The 16,466-nt window shown below is 46.9% G+C and overlaps 1 protein-coding gene and 1 pseudogene across 1 annotated transcript in view; both read right to left on the bottom strand.

The window, feature by feature from the left end:
- The window catches only part of LOC134909180 (autoimmune regulator-like), a 154,910-nt gene that overhangs the window by 102,771 nt on the left and 35,673 nt on the right, over positions 1–16,466 (bottom strand). The window lies entirely within an intron of this gene.
- LOC134913091 (5S ribosomal RNA) lies at positions 6,093–6,211 on the bottom strand (annotated as a pseudogene).

Genomic DNA, 16,466 nt, shown 5'->3' on the forward strand with positions numbered 1-16,466 from the left:
CTCCAATTTTTTACAGAAAAACCCTACCCATGGGGATAATTTTGCAAGCAAAATTAAACAGGCCCCATAGGGATGGAGCCTGCATGAAAGTAAGCTTGCCCGCAGCAAGCACATAAAGGATATCATCGCGAAGACGTAATACCGTATCTACCGGGAGCCTACAGAAGCCAGCGACTGAATCAAACTGAGGTCCGAGATAAACTACGGATGCAGAGGGCCCATAAGGCCGCTCAGGCGCCACCGGAACCCCGAAGTGTGCGAAGAGGGGGAGTGCCCTTCGTAACAAGCTAGCTCAGCGATCTGAGTCCTGTGGCCCGATCAAAAGAAAATAATCCAAGCCGTGCGAAATTCGCCGTTCGCCCATCGCATGCTCCAGGCGCCAATGGAGGAAAGGACTGAATCCCCGGAAGTATGCGCAAGAGAGAGAACAACCCGTAGGGAGGCACAGATCAATGTAATAGCCATCGCCCAATATAAAAACCCATAAACCGAAAGGCCCAAGGGTGCAGAGGGAGAGGGCGAAATGCTGACTTGATGTCCAATTTACACATCACGACCCCCGTTCCAAAAGACCTAATGTAGGCTATGGCCGAATCAAAGGACAGGTAACTGACCCTACACTGATAATCGGGGGTAGCATCATTTACGGATGACCCCAGGGGACAGGAAAGATGCTGGGGCAGGCCATATTAGCTCGCGGACTTTTTGGGCACTATCCCGACGGGGTACAAGACCAAATCCGGTAAGGGGGGGGAGGGGGGCCTATCCTCCTGCCCACGAAACCTAAGTCTGAACAGTCTGCCGGAGCACGACCGGAATCTCCCGAGCCGAATGAAGGGTCGTACCAGCCCCGGACCCACTAGCCCAGATATCAGTAAGGAGAAGCCGAACGCGAAACCCGAGAGCAAAATTGGGCGCTCTCGGGTTTCGAACCCTCGCAGCCAGGGTATGAGCGCCAGTAATCTAATTGGGGTGGGGGCCAAGGCCAGCGCCTGGGGCCACGGGAACGCGATTCTGCCGGGTCTGCGAGCCGGGATAACCCCATGTCCCAGGACTGGTGCAGTCCTTGATCCCATGTGCTCCGCCACATGCGATGCAGGAGCGATGAACACGACACCGATCACCCCACATTGGGCATCATGAAAAGCGAAGCATGTACCATGCCCTGTGCGTGATGGACCTGGTCGAAAAGCAGCAGAACGAGAGACAGGCCGCTTAGGCCACTGTCTCGCCGCACTGCCCTCCTCGGTGCCCACGGAGCCCTGTGTCAGCTCCGCGCACAATTCGACATCCATTTTACTGAAATGTAGATTTCCTGGCCGAGCAGTGTGCGCCGGATGACCTAAAAGTAACGTCGCCCAGCCGACCCTTTATACTCCTGGTACAGCACGTGTATCAGGAATTGATAGCGCACAAGGTTCATGTGCTAGTCCGGGCGCGTCTCTACATAACACGCCGTGTAGATGAACATGCACCGAACCCCATTAGGGTAGGGTCGCAAAGCGGCTCCGCTGCCTTGTCTGTTTCTTCGTAGCCGAAAACAAAGCTTAACGATCAACACTAGTGAGGGTGAAGATACTGACGTATTGGCCCTTACGGATCCCGTCCCGGACCCGAGGCATGAGACCACATGGCACCGCCGAATTTCGGCGCTCGCGCCGTTGACCCTGTGCAAACCGCCGTCGGAGGACACCCCCTCTGAGGACGTGGAGCCAAGGGATGAGCCCGTGCCCCAACGCCTATGTCTACCGCGCTTGCTGGAACCCTACGCGTACGTCCACCCTCGCTAGAGGAGCGGGACTGAGTACGTGATCCCAACCCGCTACGGGGGGGGAGGGTAACCATACTACCCCGGGCCAAGACAGGGTCCGATGAAGACTCACCTGCACGAGAAGCAACTCCGTCCGTCCCTGCTCGCTCCGGATGACTCGCGGAGGCACCAGCCGACTTCATTCCAGTCCCGACGTCCACGGCTGGGGAGACAAAAGAGACACTGTTCCCGTGAACGCCCAGCGGTCCCACAGCCTCCGAGAGCGGGGCGGTCCGCCAGAGGACAGGAGCGGTGTAAGCATCTGTGCGATGCTATAAGCCAGAGAACCGGCAGCCGGCCCCTGACCCCCGGGTACATAGGATAACAAGGGAGCCGCCTCCGACGCGACTGCGGAACAAATGGCGGAGAAGACTGTGGCGTCCATCGAAGGCGCGGACGCCGGCGCGCAAAGTTCAGACACGGGACGCGAGTCCAGCGCCCCACGTGAGGTTAGCAAACCACCCGTAGGGAGAAAGGACCCCTCGCTGTCGGGTGCAACGGCATCGCTGTCCTGCTGCAATGAGTACTGCCTGACCGCCTGCATAGCGACCTACTCCTGTCCCTAGAATTTGTCTTAGAACTAGATCCCTGAGTGCTGTAACTGTTAGAGAGACGCAGCGCACTTGTCCCCTGTGCCTTTTCCCTGCTAGGCCTAGAGAACGTGCTGTCCGCCCGCTCACGCCGGCCCCCTAGGGGGGTACCGGCCTGCAGCTGTGCTTCGTGTTTGTGGCTGGCCAGGGTAGCACGGGCACGCCGTCCGGCACTACCAGGCCTCCAGGTCATCCACAGTGCGGGCCGGTGCCACGGTGCTAACCAAGGCGAGGGGGAGGGGGGGGAGGGGGCAGAGGCTGCAGTTTCGGCCCCAGCGCGACCGACCTGACCGGGCCCAATGTGAGCCCCCCCCCTGGCGCGGGCCAACGTCGACACGTCCTGGCCGCGACATTTTCGCCGCGGAGCCCCGTCCCACCGCGGGCAGCCGAGCGTGACCCCGCGCCTGCGTATGAAGTGGCCCACTGTGCTTGGCCTGATTAGGCTGTATGGAGGCCCCCTTCCGAGGGCCGACGGCGGCCCTGGCCAAGTCGCAGTAGGGCGGACGTGCTGGCCGTACCCACCGCGGCCGGACACCGCGTGACCCCGCAACAGGTCTGTGGAGCAAGTGTGTGGAAAATATATATATATATATATATAATGCCGCCCCAGACTCAAACTGGCAACCTTCTCTTTCATAGACCAACAAAAAACATTATATTATACAGGAGCACCGTCTGTGGGCGTCCCCCTCCCTCCCCGTAGAAAAAGGAAAGCATGTGCCCAGCTGCAGGGAGGGAGCGCTGTACGGCCCGTCCGGGCCTAGCACGCCCGCCCACCTCCAGATTAGCAGCCCTGCCCACCTCCAGATTAGCGGCCGCCGGGGCGAGGAAGCGCCCGCCCGAGCAGGCCGCCTCCGCCGCCCGAGACACCCAGCGCCGCGTCATCCGTCACCGCTGCTGCCAGTGGCGGAGACGAGGACCGAGAAGGAACCCGTGGGGCCGCGAGAGCGGGCGGTCGAGCCCGGCCGCGGACGCTCATGGAGACTGTCACCCCAGGCGCAGCAGGTCAGACCCGGCTCGCTTGATTCACGGAGGAGTCGAGTAGGCAGGTCCGCGCCGCGTGCGGGTCCGGAGGCATTGGAGGGGACGAATAGACAGGAACAATGTACATTCCTATACAATAAATAAGGTACCAAGTATAGAAAAGAAAGTAAATAGAACAGAAAGAGGTAGAAGAGAGGTAGGGATTATATAAAGCAGTAAAAGAAGTAAAGATTGGTAAGAAGAAAAGTGGTTTAAGGAAACACTGGTAACTTCAGGAAATTAGCTGATACTTGCAGGTCCACGGAAAAAACAGGAAAGAGACAGGCTGTCTTAGATCTGAACACTATATGTATGTCAGACCAGCCCCTATACCGAATCCAACCAATCACAATCCAGGCAGTTGTCCTTACGTTCCTCCCACAAAAACTGTAACCCCTTCCGTGCCAGAGTGATGCATTAAGAGGCGTGCCGCATGCCCATCCGGTGAGTTTATGTTGCTTCCGGCCACATTCGTGACCTACGCAGTCTTTCACATAACATCATACTGAATTGCTCCTTATTCACATTACATCACACCATATTGCTCTTTATTCTCATTACACCACACCATATTGCTCCTTATTCACATTACACCACACCATATTGCTCTTTATTCACATTACACCACACCATATTGCTCTTTATTCACATTAGACCACACAGTAGTGCCCTTTCTATACGTTACGCCACACAGTAGAGCACCTTATACACATAATGCCACAGATTGGAAATGCATTTATACACATAATACCACGCCGTAATGCCCCTTACACATATGACACACATTAATAATGTCCTTATAAACATAGTGCCCCTTACACATTATGCCAACCCTTATTAATGTCCTTATACACATAATTTCCCTTACACATATGCCGCACATTGTTAATGCCCTTATACACATAATGACACACATAGTGCCCCTTACACATATGTTACACATTATTAATGCCCTTATACAAATAATGACACATATAGTTCCTGGCAGGAGTCAACTGGCAGCTCTGCTAACGTTGGGTGCCTATTTTTTAGGAAAATACATTTTATTTGCATGTGCTATGTGGCTAGGATGCACAAGAAGCTTCTGCTGATTAAAATGATATGCAGCATGCCTATATATTGTGTGTGACTGTGGCTGTATCTGCATACGAAATGCTGCACACGGAATATAGGCATGCCGCATATCATTTTAATCAGCAGAAGCTGCTTGTGCCCCTAGGCATACCAGATGCCCTAGGCAATTGCCTAGTTTACCTATGCCTAAGGCCGGCTCTGATTAAAGTTTAAAATGTTCTGGTCTGTTTAATCACAATGTGTGATTGGAATGGTTGTAGACATTTGATCGTCTTACCCCCATTTTCCCTGACCAGTACAGAATATCTGTATTGATGGGACCGAGGAGTGGTCATAAAGGATTATTTGATAAGTACGTCCCAATAGGGCTACTTAAATTCAAAATTTAATGGTCACCTGCATTCAAAAGGACCTGACTTTTTGACGTAAGCCACAATAATTGGTCAAACTAAAAGAAGAGAGCGGTGTTTATATATGTCCAAAGCGCATGTGAAACAAATAATAGAAAAAGTACATTCCTTTCTTTTACTGAAGGTAAACAATGTTCTTCATAAGGGTTTCACTGATGGAGTTCTTGATAAAGGTCCAGTTAAGGACCGAAACGCGTAGAACAGCTGTACTGTGAGTAGTCTGGATGATCTAACCCGGATTTTTTAACTTTTTTTTACCTTATTTTTATTTTATCTTTTCTGTGATTTTATTATCTTGTTTTCATTTGGAAGTACCTCTGATGTATTTCGGACTGCTGTAAATAAATCCTCCTTTTATATCTACAAAGAGGAGTTTTTTACTTGGTTTACTCCTGAATTTTTCTGGGATATCATCCCCCTGCACAGATCAAGTGTATAAAGGCTAAAGATACCTTGATAGGAGTCATCTACCCTAACTTTGCGTGAGTTGTGGTACGCATCTTATTGTTTCCTGAGAAAGATACCCATATATGTTTTACTTCCATTTTGTGAAAGTGGGGTTACGCCTCTGACAGGCTTGAAAGATACCTTTATGTGTTTCTCCATCTCGCCAATAGTGTGAGTTCTGGGTACGCTTGAAATCTTCATGTCCATGTTGAAAGGATTTTTTTAAAGATACCTTTATGGGTTTCAACTCACTTGTTTCTGTGTGAGTTGGGTACACCCTTTTGTCACAGTGATATAGAAGATTGACTTTGAGCTTTGTGTGAAAATTGGTCTACACATTTGTCCCTCTTCTTTCATTTGCATGACCACGATACGATACCTCGAGGAGGAAGGTTCCATCAGTGAAACCCTTATGAAGAACATCGTTTACCTTCAGTAAAAGAAAGGAATGTACCTTTTCTATTATTTGTTTCACATGCGCTTTGGACATATATAAACACTGCTCTCTTCTTTTAGTTTAATCTGTTCATGTAAAACGGTGATTTTTTACGTAGGTGTTTATAGTGGACGGGCAGCATTGCGCCAACTAGGTGAACAGTTCATTCCTTTTTCTGTTTGTCTATATTCATCACAATAATTGGTCATAAGCCTCAAATATGAAGGAATATCATAGAAGTAAGAATTAGTGGTGATACTGCTGTTGGCGTCGCAACTCACATAGAAAGGGAAATAATCCCTGCTCTACAACACCAGGTATTCGCAGGAAGTCTCCTCTCCCGGTACTAACCCGGCCCAACACTGTTTGGCTTCCAAGATCGGACGAGATCGGGCATTGGCAGCGTGGTATGATAGTAGAGAATTTATATGATAGTACACCAATGAGAGTGCACCTATATACGAAATAAGAGAGAGAAAAGAAGTGTGGAGACAGTTTGCAAAGCCAAAAAAAGAGATGAATGAGTAAAGTAAAAATATGTGAATCTACTTTCTACGTTAGGCACGGCTCATCAAATCCTACAACTGTGGTATTGTGCTCCGTGGATCGTAGATGAGAGTCCACGGAAAAATAGTAAAGCATGAGCAAGAGGTACAAGATCTATGAGTTTGGTCAAATTGTCTGAAAAAACGACAGTACAAAAAACCGATAAGAAATTGGGTTAGAGATCAGATAGATAATACGTTAATTGTCTGTGTCACCAGAGAACTTAGCCATGAACAGTAAACGCTGGTATTAGCACATAGGGAAAAAGAAAAAGAAAGAATTGCTTTCCAATATATGAATCCATAGCATGTTACTCAGACTGGGCAGGCAATGCAATCATGGTATTTAAGCATCAATTTGAGGAATCTCATTAATAATCATAATACATCCTGAACTGAGTGTGGAAATTCATTTGAGTCTGGAAAATCAAGTATAGTAAATCCCACAGACTAGGCCAGGAAAACAATGGTATTGTCAGTAATAAAAGAGGCACTGAGGATCACCGTGAATGAAAAAAATCCTATAGCAATATGCTGGCCTCTGCTGGTGAAAACTCAGGCAGACAGTGTAAGATATCTAACAGATATGAAAGAATTATTATATATGTGTGTGTACAGCTGCTGTTAGGAAATAGAGCTTATAGCAGCAATCTGTATGTGTACTACACAGGTCTACTAGGATATATGGTGAAATACAACATATTATTAAACACACATATAATGTTGCTGTCTGTGTATATTGTGCACAGGACAGCAGTGGGCTTACGATCACCAGAATTGAAAAGATCAGAATGGGCAGGTCAGGGCATCGTCAGGTACCAGTGCAGGAGCCAAGAGTTCACTCCATATGCGGTCCCCCCGTGGAAGACGCGTTTCGCCCTGGCGGGCTTGTTCACTTCCGGGTTTGGAGGGGTGAGTGGGGAACGGGGTTTTAAGGCAGCTCATATGTAAATACTGACCAATTATCTGATGATTCGGGCATGGTGGGCCGGAGCTAACAGCTGCCGCTACGGAGCGCCGGTCAGCTGTGGTTGTGACGGAGCGTGACGCGGATTAGGAGGCAGGAGTTGTGAGGTCTGAGGCGCCATGTTGCTGGCTGGCTATTCACACACGTATGGTGGGAATGGTCGGGTGGCCCTGAAGAGCCGCGAGATCCCGGGCGCCATCTTGGTAGAGGGCAAAATATATAATAGAAGAACAGAAAGTCCCATCAATACAGATATTCTGTACTGGTCAGGGGAAATGGGGGTAAGACGATCAAATGTCTACAACCATTCCAATCACACATTGTGATTAAACAGACCAGAACATTTTAAACTTTAATCATCATATCCTCATTTCATATGGATCAGTTATATGGGTAATTTCGTTTTAAACGTCAACATTAAAAACTATGTTTTAAGTATTTCTTTTCATATGTCATAGGAATCTTCCTTTTTTTTCTAAAGAGTGCGCCCACACAAGAGCCTTCTCTCTCTCCCTCTTTCCAGACCACGAAATTCATAGCAGACAGTAAGTTAGATGCAGAAGTACCTCTCACTGATGAATACAATCAGGAGAACGTAAAGCAAATCAATCTGCAACTAGGAGTGTATTTCCCTACTGTTGTCAAATGGAATAAAATCTTCTCCATAAGACAAAAGGAAGGTTAAACGGCATCCGAATATTTCCATCGGGCACTGCAGGAAATGTCTAGATACACTGGGATCGAGGACATTAAAGATAATGCACATCACAGAGAGGTAGCTGTTACTGTATTAATAAACGGGTTAAAGAAGGCATTAAGAACAAGGGTACAGACCTCTCTACCTAATTGGAGAGGAATCTCGGTGGCTGCATTGAAAGAGTCCACTGTCGAGCACCATAGGAACATCAGTAAGCACAGGGAGTTACAGGGGGATAAGCTGATGACGGTAAGTATACAGGCTCTTACAGCAAAACCCCATCAGCCGAAAACCCAGACCCCTGCTGTTTGGAAAAGACCTAGAATATGCTACATTTGTAAAAAGGAAGGACATTTTGCCCAGGATTGTAGGAATAAAGGTACACATAACGTATACCGACCCCCTAGATCAGAATACAATCCACACTACAATTCACATAATTGGGATCAGGGACCACATAGGAGAAATTACGAGCCAAATGCAGGGGAAACAAAGAGGTACCCATCAATGAGAGATTGGCAGACCTCCGAAAATTCTCAGCTGCCCCCCTCACATATTGTAGCTGCAATGCGCTGTAGGAGGGTCCCAATATACAATAAGGGTTGGGCCACACCTGTAGTCTGCAGCCAGTGAAATTGATTGCTAGCCTTGGTAGCGAACCTGAGGTCACGGTTGAAGTAGCTGGTGTACCATTACCATTTCTTGTAGATACAGGGGCGGCCAGGTCAGTGTTGAATTCCACATCAGGTATAAAGACCACGGGAAAAATGATTTCGGCAATGGGAGTAACAGGAACGGTGCAACAATACCCTTTGAGTAGACCTGCAAAGATTACGATAGGGCCCTTGCAAACCAAACATTCTTTCCTGTTGGCTGCATCGGCTCCGACTAATCTACTCGGCAGAGACTTATTGTGTAAAATGCGGTGTATATTGTACTCCTGAGGGTGTCTTCATGGATATACCTGAGAACCACGCTCAAGAAGTGCAAGATATATTAGACACCCCTCAAAGGCTAATGTCGCATTCTACTGTTATAGACAAGTGTCCATCAAAGGTAGAGGAAATGATCTCACAAATACCGGGTTCCCTTTGGACCAAAGATGGACAAGACACTGGATTGATGGCGAATGTAGCTCCAGTAGTAGTACAAGTAAAAGATGGTAGGATAGCTCCAAAAATCCCTCAGTATCCTCTGAAGCCAGAGGTAGAATTAGGAGTGTACCCCGACATAGAGCGGCTGCTACAGCAGGGCATCCTAGTCAGGACGTCCAGCACCGCCAATAGTCCCATCTTCCCTGTGAAAAAGAGTGGGGGGAGGGGTTACAGGCTAGTGCAGGATCTAAGGGGGATAAACAAGACAGTTGAGAGTCAATTCCCCGTAGTGCCCAATCCAGCTGTCATCCTCATGCAAATTCCCTCTACTGCAAAATTCTTCACTGTCATTGGCCCTCATTCCGAGTTGTTCGCTCGTTATTTTTCTTCGCAACGGTGCGATTTTCCGCTAACTGCGCATGCGCAATGTTCGCACTGCGGCTGCGTCAAGTAAATTTGCTAAGAAGTTTGGTATTTTACTCACGGCATTACAAGGTTTTTTCTTCGTTCTGGTGATCGGAGTGTGATTGACAGGAAGTGGGTGTTTCTGGGCGGAAACTGACCGTTTTATGGGAGTGTGCCAAAAAACGCTGCAGTTTCTGGGAAAAACGCGGGAGTGGCTGGAGAAACGGGGGAGTGTCTGGGCGAACGCTGGGTGTGTTTGTGACGTCAAACCAGGAACGAAACTGACTGAACTGATCGCAGTGGCAGAGTAAGTGTCGAGCTACTCAGAAACTGCTAAGAAATTTCTATTCGCAATTTTGAGAATCTTTCGTTCGCAATTCTGCTAAGCTAAGATTCACTCCCAGTAGGCGGCGGCTTAGCGTGTGCAATGCTGCTAAAAGCAGCTTGCGAGCGAGCAACTCGGAATGAGGGCCATTGACCTCTGTTCTGCTTTCTTTTCTGTCCCCCTTCACCCTGACAGCCAGTACCTTTTTGCCTTTACATACAGGGGAGTACAGTACACCTGGACTCGTCATCCCCAAGGTTTCATTGACAGCCCAAGTATTTTCTCCCAGGCTTTGCATGACTGTTTACAATGCTTTCAACCTGAGAGTGGATCAGTACTAATACAGTATGTTGATGACTTATTGCTGTGTTCTGACTCACTCGAATCGTCCTTGAAAGACACGAAACAGCTTCTGTTTCATCTTTCCCAAACGGGACACAAGGTTTCAAAGGATAAGTTGCAGTTGTGCCGGACCAGGGTCAAATATTTGGGACATTGCTTGACTCAAGGACTTAGACACCTCACTGCTGATAGAATACAGGCGATTCGCGACATGACTCTGCCACAAACTCAGCAACAGATCCGCACTTTCCTTGGAATGTGTGGGTACTGTCGAAACTGGATTCCATGGTTCTCTATACTGGCTTTACCTTTGCAAGAAATGGTCTCTTCGAACAAACCGGAACGGATCTCTCACACAGATGAGTCCGAACTGGCGTTTGAGAGACTCAAACTGTGCCTATCACAGGCACCTGCATTAGGTATGCCAGATTATGAGAAGCCCTTTGAATTGTATGGTACAGAAAGTGCAGGGTGCGCGGCAGGGGTTTTAACTCAGAGACATGGTGATGCCAGTAGACCGGTAGCTTACTACAGTGCATAGTTGGACACTGTAGCGCGGTCTCTCCCCACTTGCTTGCGAAGTGTTGCAGTGATAGCTTTGCTGGTAAGTAAAAGCGAGGACGTAGCGTTAGGACATGACCTGACCACTCATACATCTCATGCAGTGTCAGCCTTACTAAACTCAGCCCAAACCAGACATGTCTCATCTGCTCGGTTTACAAAGTGGGAATTATCACTGATGGCCCCAGTAAACATCACCATTAAGAGATGCAGCTCACTAAATCCTGCAACTTACTTGCCAAGTCTGCCTGGACAGGCACAAAGGATGGAGGATGAGAATGTTGGTGAAGGAGGATTTAGTGCAGGCACTGATATGCATGATTGTATGGAATACCTGAATCAGACTTTCACAGCGAGACCTGACATCAGTGACTACCCACTGGAAGGAGTAGACTTTACCTTCTACACTGACGTTAGTTGCCACAGACAGAGAGAATTGGGAGACTTGTGCACTGGATATGCAGTTGTAGATGATGAAGGTATCATAGAAGCTGAACCCCTGGGCCCACTGCACTCAGCACAAGTTGCTGAGTTGGTCACCCTAACCAGAGCGTGTGAATTGGCTAAGGGTAAGTCAGCTAATATATACACAGATTCTAGGTACGCCTTTGGAGTGGTGCATGATTTTCGGGCCCTATGGCGCCTCAGAAATTTCATGACGGCAGCTGGCACACCTGTAGCGCATGCGGACCACATCAAAAGGCTTTTGACAGCAATACAGGAACCAGAGTGGCTGTTATCAGGTGCAAAGCACACACTTACAACCAAGACCCAATTTCAATTGGTAACAGCCAGGGAGATGAAGCTGCTAAATCAGCAGCAAGCACCCCCATACAAACGAACATCACATCACTGATGACATTTAACACGATCAACACACAACAATTAATCGAAATGCAAAATTTGTGTTCCCTACAGAAAAAGGCAGTCTGGAGGGCAAAGGGGCATGGCCAGGAGTCCTCAGGACTGTGGACTGGTGGACACGGTAAGCCAGTGGCCCCCAGAGCATATCTTCCAAGCCTAGCTGAGGCGGCACACGGTCTGACTCATCTGGGCAAAGAGGGTATGTGCAAGTTGGTAAGAGCCTACTGGTGTGCGCCAGGATTTTCTTCTCATGCAGGTAAGTGAGCAATGACATGTTTTACTTGCTTGAGGAAGAATATTGGAAAGACAATACCAACAGAGCCATCCCATATCCCTCCTACAGACGGACGCTTTCAGGTAATACAAATCGATTTCATACAGTTACCACCCTGTAGGAATTTGAAATATGTGTTAGTTTGTATTGATGTATTTTCCAACTGGGTAGAAGCGTTCCCTGCTGCCACAAATACTGCTACGTTCACTGCAAAGAAAATTGTGCAGGAATTTGTGTGTAGATATGGTATCCCTAGAATAATTGAAAGTGACAGGGGTACCCATTTTACAGGTGAAGTCTTTCAAGTCATGTGCAAACTGATGGGAATTAATAGCAAGCTGCATACTCCGTACCGTCCACAGGTGACTGCAAAGGTAGAGAGAGTGAACAGCACTATTAAGAACAAGCTGAGCAAATTAATGGCTGAAACTGGATTGTTGTGGCCCGAAGCTTTGCCACTAGTGTTGTACAGCATCAGAACCACTCCCAGGTCTCCACTTAACTTATCACCCTTTGAAATTCTTTTTGGTCGACAACCTCATGTAATGATTTGAAATGTAATAATGAAGTGACTGTGAAATATTTGGTTGGGATGAGCCAGCAGCTGAGAAATCAACAAAAAAATTTAAAGCTGGTGATTCCTGACCTACCGAACAGTAATTGTCATGACATTGAGCCTGGGGATTATGTGATGATTCAAAATTTCTTACGCTCAGGTTGCCTCATAGACAGGTGCGAAGGACCATACCAAGTCTTGTTAACCAGCACGACAGCATTGAAGGTCGCCGAAAGAGAAACTTGGGTCCACTCGTCCCACTGCAAGAAGGTCGCTGACCCGGAGAGAACTCGTGACAAAGAGCAGAGTGTAGAGAATCTCGTATCACTGCAGTGTTTGTTCCGGGGAAGTTGAGAGGCAGTACTGTTGAAGGGCATCTGAGCACAGAGAGCAACAAGATCTAGAACGGTTGTCGCACCATTTTCTTTTTTCACCTCCCCTTGCATTTTCCTTTCTTTTCTCCTTCTTATTTTCCTACTTTCCCCTAACGAAATGGATCGATCACAAGAGACTGCGTTTCGGGTTCTGTTAGTAATTCTGGTTTTGATCAGGACAGTTTGTTTTGGTGAGGGTCCCAGAGAGGTCGAGCAGGGATCTGGAATGGGTTCTGATGGCGAGTATGAATTTGTAGGATCTCAGGAGCAGCACATCACTCGAGTAAAGGCTGGCATCAGTAAGCGCTCTGGTAGTCAGGGAGCTCGGAGGCACTATGAAGGGTTATTGTCTGATGAATATTGTATTTGTAGGAATTGTGAGAATATAGTAGAGGATGGGTGCATCCAGAGATGTCAGTCCAACCTTAATATCGACATGGACTGCCATCCGTTGAGTGATTACCACTCACTGGTGGGTAAGGTCTTAAACCAGACAGAATGCTGGGTGTGCTCACAAGTACCTCAAGGTCAGAGTAAGTCAGGATTAGTACCATACCCTTTAGCAATAGATGAGGTACTCGAATTGCGGGGTGGGAGACCGGTGGACAAGAAATTCAATATCTCTAGGCCCCCTAGTTTGAAGCTCCACCAGTATCATGTAGACAGGTCCTTATTGTGTTTTAATATTTCCAATTACCGAAAACCGGGAGATTGGGAAGTGACGTGGAATAACCAGACAATGACCTTTTCACACAGAGCTGATAGAATACCCATAGACTCTGAACTTGTACGCCAAATAGCCAACAGTGGGAGGTATTTTCGGTATAGGTATACCCGTGGAAGCAAGATCATGTGGGTTGGAAAAGTATCGTCAGGGTATTGTGCTCATATCATCCAGCCCAATACTTGTACTGAGCAGATGGGAGAACTAGGGATTGGTTTCTTTACTTGGAAAATTTGTAATATGGTGATGTTATATTTTGTCCCCTATGTTCTCCCAGATGATGCCTATTTCATATGTGGGAGGAAGGCGTACAAGTGGCTTGCCCCGAGCTCAGAGGGATAGTGTTATATTGGGAGAGTACTACCGGAGGTCATGACCATAACCCATGATAAAATGAAAGACGTTCACCGCAGTGCTCAGGCTCCTTATACTCATACTCACTATGAACACATCATCAAGAGACACCTCATAGATAGGGCAGAGCACGCAGCCTCTGATTTGATCCACGAATCTACCGGGATTTAGTTCCTTCTCGCATTAGACATTAGCCGTACTGCCAGAGGAACTATAAATTATAGGTATATCCATGCGCTAGCGAACTTGATAGATAATATCACTGAGATGTATGACGACACCTTCAGGTATACAGGAAGGGAGTTACAAGCTTACAAGAAGGAACTGATTCAGCACAGGATGGTCCTTAATTATGTCACAGTCGTGACAGGTGTGTACTGTGTTACTCTGGCAACTCAATATGGTGTGAAGTGCTGTACGTATATTACAAACAGAACTGATGACCCAACGGAGGTCATCGATCAAAAGATGGACGATATCTTGCAGTTGAAGAGGGAGTTCAGGAGGAAGCACAACCTTACCTTAGCGACTGTGAGTAATGAACTGACCGGCTGGGTCTCATGGTTGAACCCACGCAAATGGTTCTCAGGTTTAGGAGAGTTGGCTTAAAATGTCATTATGAGTGTGGGAAAGTTTCTCCTTTGTATCCTGGGAGTCGTCATAATTATTGGTTCGATATTTAGGTGTGTTCAAATTCTAATGCGGCGCAAGCATGGCACATATTTGATGAGTCTAAGGAGCGAGGGCGCTGTTTTAGCAGCAGATTTAATCTATGACCCATCCATAGAGACAGTGTTATGATAAGGATTGCAAATGAATTCCATGGCCTGTTTCTTTCGCCCGTTTTTCTTTGTCTCCCCCTCTGCCCAGATACATCCATCCGGAAAAGACGTCAGCCCTACCCAAAATGTTTATGTGAATGTATTTTTATATATGTGTCTTATCTTCATCTCTGCAACCTCCAGCTAATGGCACACATAGTCAACAGGTGATATCCACATATACTAGCACTCACATATGTTCCCCCTCCATGTATCATCAACTAAATGTGCACCCCATTTGTTGGAACAAGAAGCCGAAAAGAGCTCTGTAGTGTTTGTTGGCCCATTTACAGACCATTAATACGGGATGAGAATTTAATGTTTACTTTGCAATACCTCGAAGCTTATGTAGAACATATGCGGCACGATGATACATGCCCCTCAGACATGGATTCATACATACATGCTTTTACTATCACAATAGGTCATACATTTCCCACCTACAACTCTCCCCCGACCATCCAAGCTTCTGTAGATATTGTATAGATATTTTTCTGTTTATTGATTAGATAGTGGCAGTTATTGGTGACTGCCAAAGGGTGGACTGTCAAAGTTGAAAAATATTTCAGTACACACATCACGTACAAACTACACAAAGATGGCCTCCATGCGTGTACTTGTTCTGCCGTGCGTGCGCATATTCGCAATTTGCGTATGGTCGCTCCCGAGGTCCTGCACATTAGCGCGTGGTATGAGTATTTACGGTAGAGTTTGTGGACGATTTGAAAAGCTATCAAAACACATTACATATTTAATCCAAATAGTGCACAATGTACACATAGTCTCCCTGCACCACACCAGCAAGTTACAACAGTTTAAATGGTATCAGAACAAAGGGATTCACCTTTACAGGATAGGAGGGGACAGAACAAGGTTATAAGGTGGTGTTTGGTATCCAGCTGTAGGGTATTTTAAGGGTAATATTCCGGTGTTGGTTTGCAGCAGATCGCAAGTTCCTGCAAATAGTTATGTGCAGGAGCAGAATATAGATATAAACTGTATTTACTGTACATTAGGTATGCGGCGGGAACCCAGAGGAGAACACCCACAAGTGCATCTGGAACAGACATCGCCCACCTATTCAAACCAACCTATGACCTCTCCTGTACTGTAAATGACCATCCCTGTGTCCAATGGACAAAGAGATTACAGTATCCATTGTGTTAAGTTTTGGAAGATTGTATAAAAGGAGTCAGCTGCAGGCCTGGTCTCACACAGAAGACTCTAAAGGTTATCTATCTAGATGACTGAGGACCAGACTGGGTAGCGCGGCAAAAACCAAACACGTATGTACCATTGACTGTAGCCATTATTCTATTGTATTGTATTGCTTTGTTATTGTAACCCCCTTTCAGTAATAATATGTTGTGATGTCGGAACCCGGCAGTTTAAATGCAAACTGGTGTCTTCTTTTCCTTTCCCTGCTAAGGTTTAAAGTGTATTACTATCACATGCATAGCTGTTAAGGGTTCACGTTGTATCTTTGGGTGTGTACGCTCTGAGTGTACTTTGTTCAGCCAGCGCAGCGTTTGTACGCAAAGTACGTACACGGTACGGGGCTCTGTACGCTAATGGTGTAATAAGTACGTAGGTTGAGGATTAAGTATAGCGGCCGCAGCAGCTCCATTTAAAGTGTATGAAATGTCTTTTTAAAGTGTTGCTTTTAGTCCTGTATGTAAATCAGCATTTACAATATATATATATATATATATATATATATATATATATATATAAAAACATATATATATACCCTGCTGCGAAGCGGATTACTGA

The sequence above is a fragment of the Pseudophryne corroboree genome, chromosome 4 (genome assembly GCF_028390025.1).
Source record: "Pseudophryne corroboree isolate aPseCor3 chromosome 4, aPseCor3.hap2, whole genome shotgun sequence".
NCBI lineage: Eukaryota > Metazoa > Chordata > Amphibia > Anura > Myobatrachidae > Pseudophryne > Pseudophryne corroboree.